We start from the raw sequence: 6,459 nt of genomic DNA on the forward strand, positions 1-6,459 counted from the left end.
ACAGCTGTGAAAATTACCGAACTATCAGTTTAATAAGTCACAGTTGCAAAATACTAGCACGAATTATTTACAGATGAATGCGAAACTGGTAGAAGCCAATTTCGGGGAAGATATGTTTGGATTCCGTAAGAATGTTGGAACACTAGAGGCAATACTGACCCTACGACTAATCTTAGAAGATACGAGGGTAATCCCAAAAGTAAGTTCTCCTAGTTTTTTATAAGTTCATAGACCTGTTTATTTCTACAATTGTTTACATCAGTTTACAGCTTGAACATTTAGCTATTTTTCGACATAATCACCCTTTCCGTCGATATATATTTTTGTAGACGCTGTGGCAGTTTTTGTATGCCCATGTCATACCAGCTCGCCGCCATGCTGTTCAGAAAGTTATGAACCTCTTCTTTCACCTCGTCGTCGAAGCTGAAACGCTGGGACCACAATTAACGCTGAAAGGTATTGTGAGACTCTGAAAAAACTCAAACGGGCAATCCAGAACCGGAGAAGAGGAATGTTGAGCAAGGGCATTCACATTCTCCATGACAACGCTAGCCCACACATCGCTTAGCAAACAATTGCTCTCCTGCAACAGTTTCAGTGGAACATAATCAATCACCCACCCATCCTATAGTCCTGACTTGGCACCAAGTGACTATCACCTGTTCCCTAGGTTAAAAGAAAATTTGCCCGGAAAGCGATCCAGCTCCGACGAGATTCATAACTTTCTGAACAGCATGGCGGCGAGCTGGTATGACGTGTGCATACAAAAACAGTCACAGCGTCTACAAAAATGCATCGACAGAAATTGTTATTATGTCGAAAAATAGCTAAATGTTCAAGCTGTAAACTAATGTAAACCATTGTAGAAATAAACAAGTCTGTGTACTTAAGAAATAGGAAAACTTACTTTCGGGATTACCCTCGAAGATTAAGGAAAGGCAAATCAACGTTTTTATCATTTGTAGACTTAGAGAAAGCTTTTGACAATATTGACTTGAATACCCTCTTTCAAATTCTGAAGGTGGCAGGGTTAAAAAAAAATAGGGAGCGAAAGGCTATTTACAATTTGAAAAGAAACCAGATGTCACAGTAATAACAGTCGAGGGGAATGAAAGCAAAGTATGGTTGAGAATTGAGTGAGATAGGGTTTTATCTTATGCCCTATGTTAATCAATCTGTATATCGAGCAAATAGCAAAGGAAGCCATAGAAAAATTTGGAGCAGATATTAAAGTCCAGGTATAAAAGAAAAACTATGAGGTTCGCCGATGACATTGTAATTCTGTCAGAGACAGCAAAGGACTCTGAAAATCAGCTGAACAGATTGGATATAACCTGAGCATCAACAAAAGTAAAACGAGGATAATTTAATGTACCCAAATTAAATCAGGTGATGCTGAGGGAATTAGATTAGCGAATGAGACGCTTAAAGTAGTAGATGAGTTTTGCTATTTAAACAGAAAAATAACTGACGATGGTCGAAGTAGAGAGTAATGGAAAGACAAGCATTTCTGAAGAAGAGAAATTTGTTAACACCGAGTACAGATTTCAGTGTGAGGAAGTCTTTTCTGAAAGTATTTGTATGGAATGTAGCCATGTATGGAAGTGAAACATGGATGAGAAACAGTTTAGGCAAGAAGGGAATAGAAGCTTTTGAAATATGGTGTTGCAGAAGAATGCTGAAGATTATATGCTGAAGATTAAATTAACTAATGAGGCGGTACTGATTAGAATTGGGGAGACAGGAAATTTGTGGCACAACCAGACTAGAAGAAGGATTCGGTTAGTAGGACACATTCTGATACATGAAGGGGTCACCAATTTAGTGATGGAGGAAGGGGGGGGGATGGGGGTGGAATCGGGGTAAAATTCATGGTGGGAGACCAAGAGATGAATACAGTACGCAGTTTCAGAAGCATGTAGGTTGCAGTAATTACCTCGAGAAGATGAAGCTTGCACAGGATAGAGTAGCATGGAGAACTGCATCAAACCAGTCTTCCGACTGAAGACCACAACAACAACAAAAACAAGTCGGATTAAAAAAAAGAGTAGCCAACTTGGCCACCAGCGAGCAGTAGCAGTGGCAACAGCGCGAGAAAAACTTTCTTTGTTGTGCTGTTTTCATTCCTCTGGTGAAAAATGCATTTTTTTTATTCCACGGTAAAGAAAATGAACTGATCTTGACCTCAGGCATGAAACAATAGACATCTCTGTTAATATGCTAACTATATAAAAAATATTGGTGAAAGCATTTTTAAGGGCTGTCGGGCACAGCGTCTGCTGTTTGACTTCTTTTTGCAGGGGGATCATTGCTATAATACGGTACAGATGTTAATTCTAGGCCCTTAAATCGGTGTCAGGTAATAAAATTTATTCATTTTTTGTCTGATATGCAAATATGTCTTTGCTTTGCCTTGACTAGAAGGAAAAATTTTGATCTAGATTTTAAAGTAAACTTGCACGTGCAAGTCCATTCTATAGTTAATTTCTTTATTTATTTATTAATGAACTGATAGATTATTTGTAGTAGTGATGACGGTCATAATAGTGACAGTAGTAGTTGTTGTAGTAGTATTTCTTTCTAGTTAGTAAACTGACTGCCCTTTTGGTTTCACTTTTTAGTTCTCGTATCTTGAGCGTCAATGATTCTGAACGTCAAAGACATATTACGTGCAAGTTCTTTTGAATGCCGTTCTGTAAAATTATAATTCTGAATGGAACATTAAGCTGTTCTGAAATTTTTTTCTTATTACAGTCTCACATTAATTCTAACATTAGAAAGCCTGCAGATATTGATATAAGTTACATGGGCAAAGTAAAAGGCCAGAGAGCTTTTCAGTAGAATAATGTCTTTACCTTGTCACATGTTCAGGTTAACGTCTGCAGCTGAACAGTGTCAAAGTATTTCATAGTTTACATTATCTCAACTATTTTTCGGAAATAACGATGTAAACAACCAAAAGTGATTTGTTTACGATTACAAGTCTCGTTGTGTTCCACTGTTATAAGTAAACAACATTTTATTTCCTTTTATGGTATGCGCAAGCAAGAGGTCAGTACAAATATCTATTACTTTCTGAAAGGTAACCTAACTTTGCAAAATAGGAGACAAATTGGATGTGGCCATATTATTCGAGCACGCAATAATAACTTATGAGTACCGTTTCACTGAATATACAAATGTGACTGTGATCTTTTTCTACGAATGAATCCACTATTTCAAAACAAGATGCGGAGCGCCGTTCGTGTAGTGCAGGCATACTGTGTGACAAGAAAGTGCGCTGCACATTACTTGGTTAAATAAACCGCCCGCATTGTCGCCGACCACATCAGGATCTGCATTTTGTTTATGTAAGAATATTGTTATTTCTGATCCAGAGTACAAATGCTTACTTGACACTTCAGAAAGACTGTTGATATTTATAACCTGGTAAGATCAGAATGGACTGGATCCATTTGCTATCACAGAGTGGCCCAGGATGTGAACGTTTGCGAGGGCGTCATCAGATATCATTAATATCTTGGACAGGAGTGCAAATTTGACCAATTTCTGCATCAACAACTCGTCATTAAACATGATACTGGAAGTGGTACGTTATGTGACCACCCATCAATGATTACTGTGCAGGGGTGTAAATAGTTTTGACCCGGAATGAGTAAGTGATTACAATGAGATATTCATCTGCTTCTGTACTGCATTACAATATTTCTTCGCCTAAGGTTGTCTATTCAACAGCTATCAATAACAGTTAGGAAGCCCTATGGCAGCCAAAATGTGCTTATTCCAACTGTGCTGGATCCTTGTAATTTGTACAACGTAGACCTAAGGCACACTGATTTACGAGTCAACGCATCTGCGTTAATGTGCTGACCGGTCAGTTTAAAATTGGTAACGTAACTTCCACTGTCAGAAGAACGGCTCTAAACTGAAGTTTACGGGCGGCTTCAGTCTGTCGGGTAGTGTGTAGCGACCAAAGAAAAATGAGCAGAGCAATGAGGGAGCATTCTATACCGCCGAAAAAGGCCACGAGAAAGGCGTTTGTCTTAGTTTGACAAAATGATATCAGAATGATTTTGGTACAATCACTTCAGAATTCAGCATGTTTTTGATTGAGTCTGATAATAATAATGTTTCACATATGACTATTCCTATACAGTAGCTGTTCCGTGGAAACTTTCTATAAATAAAACCATGTAATATGTTCATAATATTGATATACGACTTACAAAAAATTGTTGTTTCCACTTTTTGTTAGTAATTAGAACCAGAAACAAGTTTTTATGACATCACTTATCGCTTCTTGCGATTATCCCGTCAAAGGAGTACACTGCTTTCGGCCATTTTTTAAACTTAGTGACTCGATAACTTTTCTGTCGACCCGGGTGTATCTTTTCTACACCGTCTGTGAAGTGCGTGACCTCTGATCTGTGTATTGTCGTTATTTTAGCTGTATCGTATATTCTGAGGCGGAGATTGGGACCAGCCCAGAATATACGTAACGGGCTGGAAAAGTGCTTAAAAACCACACTCACACTGATTTGTGCACGCTAATCGTCTGGGTGAATTTGATCCTGCTCTGACTCACCTCTCCGTCTCGCAAACCTAACGCGTTGCGTTATTAACTAAGCAGCAAATATTTTGATCGCTTTCCCACATTTTCATTACATTCAGGGAAGCGTGCATTTCCTTCTAATGCAGCTAGATTTCACAATGCCATTGAATTAGCGTTTGTGAAACAGGATTTCTCATTATAAATTTTAGAAATACTAAGATTTTTGAGTAACCAAAACAGGCCTTAACGTCAGAAATCGTTAAACAAGACAATTCGCTGCTATAATGTTTTTTAGAGTAAGCTTGAGTTAGAGATGTAGTGGAAAATTATCATATTACCTGAAATCACTAGCTCCAGAGATGAGAATATTTGGGGAATGCACAACTCTCTCCTCCCAAAAGTTCGACATTCGTCTTTGGGACATACATATTATTTAATACTAGCTGAGTACCTGAGGTTGCCCGGTTATGTATTTATTCCAATCTTCTGTTTGTCCATTTCCTCCTGTTCCTCTCTTTGTCCATCTCCGCTTACCCTTCTCATTGTCTATTTGCTCTTCCCTCCCTCTCTCTATCCAATTCCCTCCCCCCCCCCCCCCCCCACCCCAGCATCTGTCCACCTGCTCATCTGCTCCTTCCCCTCTGTCCATCTCCTCCTCTCCCCTATTTCATTCCATCTCTTCCTCCCCCTCTCTTTCTACATCTTCTCCTCCCCCTCTCTCTGTCTATCTCCACCTCCCCCTCTCCCTGTCCGTCTCAACCTCTCCCCTCTCGCTGTGCATCTCATCCTTCCTCCTCTCTCTGTTGGCCTTCCCCTCTCCCTGACCGTCTCCTCCTTCCCCTCTCGCTGTCGATCTCCTTCTCTCTCCTCTCTGTGTCCAGGTCTTCTTCCCCTCTCTCTGTCTATCTCCTTCACTTTCCTTCCTCTGTCCATTTCCTGCTCCCCTCTCCCTGTCCATCTCCTGCTGCCCCCTCTCTCTGTCCATCTCTTCGTCACCTCTGTCCATCTCCTCGCCTTTCCTTCTCCTCCATCTCCTCCTCATTCCTCTCTCTCTCTCTGTTCATTTCCCTCACCCTTCTCTCTGTCAATCTCTTCTTTCCGTTTCTTCATCAGTCAATTTGCTCCTCCCCCTTCTCTCTCCACATTATCATCCCCACCACTATAGGATGCTGGCAGTTCTGACCCCCACAGTATTTCTTTCCAGATCGTAAGATGAACCAAATATGGTTTAAATCGTTCCAGGAGTTTAGAATGAACTTTTTACCCGTAGCTTTGCCCGAGATTGCACATGTCATATAAATTTCACATATATTTATCTTTTTCCATACATATTTGTACATATATCTAGCGAATTTCACTGTGCAGTTTCATTTCCACGTACCTTAACGTTTCTGATGTTGTTTCTCTTGAACTATGGTCCTACAACGATATAATTTTGCTCATACATTCAGTGGTATATATGAAAACTGTCTGCTAAATGTGTCGCGAATATAGTTAGTAGTAAATCAGTAATAAATTAGAACGCCACCCTGCATGCGGAAGTTTTATTGTATGAACAGCGAAGATGTAGTATGCGATAAACTTATATCTTTCATTATTTTACAGGCGTTGCGAGCAAGGAAAGGATGCATATTATATGTAGAGCTTATTCCAGGTCACTAAGCGCTTTCATTCTCAAATACTGGACGAGTAAACTACGTATCTTCGCGCCGCTCATGGACTACACAACTTTTTCACTCTTACCCCCACAGCGATTCCTTCCAGACAGTAATATGTGTACTAAGCTTGGCTGAAATCGATCCACTCGTTTAGGAGGAGATGTGGCATGTATATATGTAAGTTTGTTATTGACTTTCGATGTGAATAAGCCTTTCGACGACAACTGCTCTGTAGAGTTACTATAGTTT

The sequence above is a fragment of the Schistocerca americana genome, chromosome 2, assembly GCF_021461395.2.
Source record: "Schistocerca americana isolate TAMUIC-IGC-003095 chromosome 2, iqSchAmer2.1, whole genome shotgun sequence".
In the NCBI taxonomy this organism is placed as follows: Eukaryota; Metazoa; Arthropoda; class Insecta; order Orthoptera; family Acrididae; genus Schistocerca; species Schistocerca americana.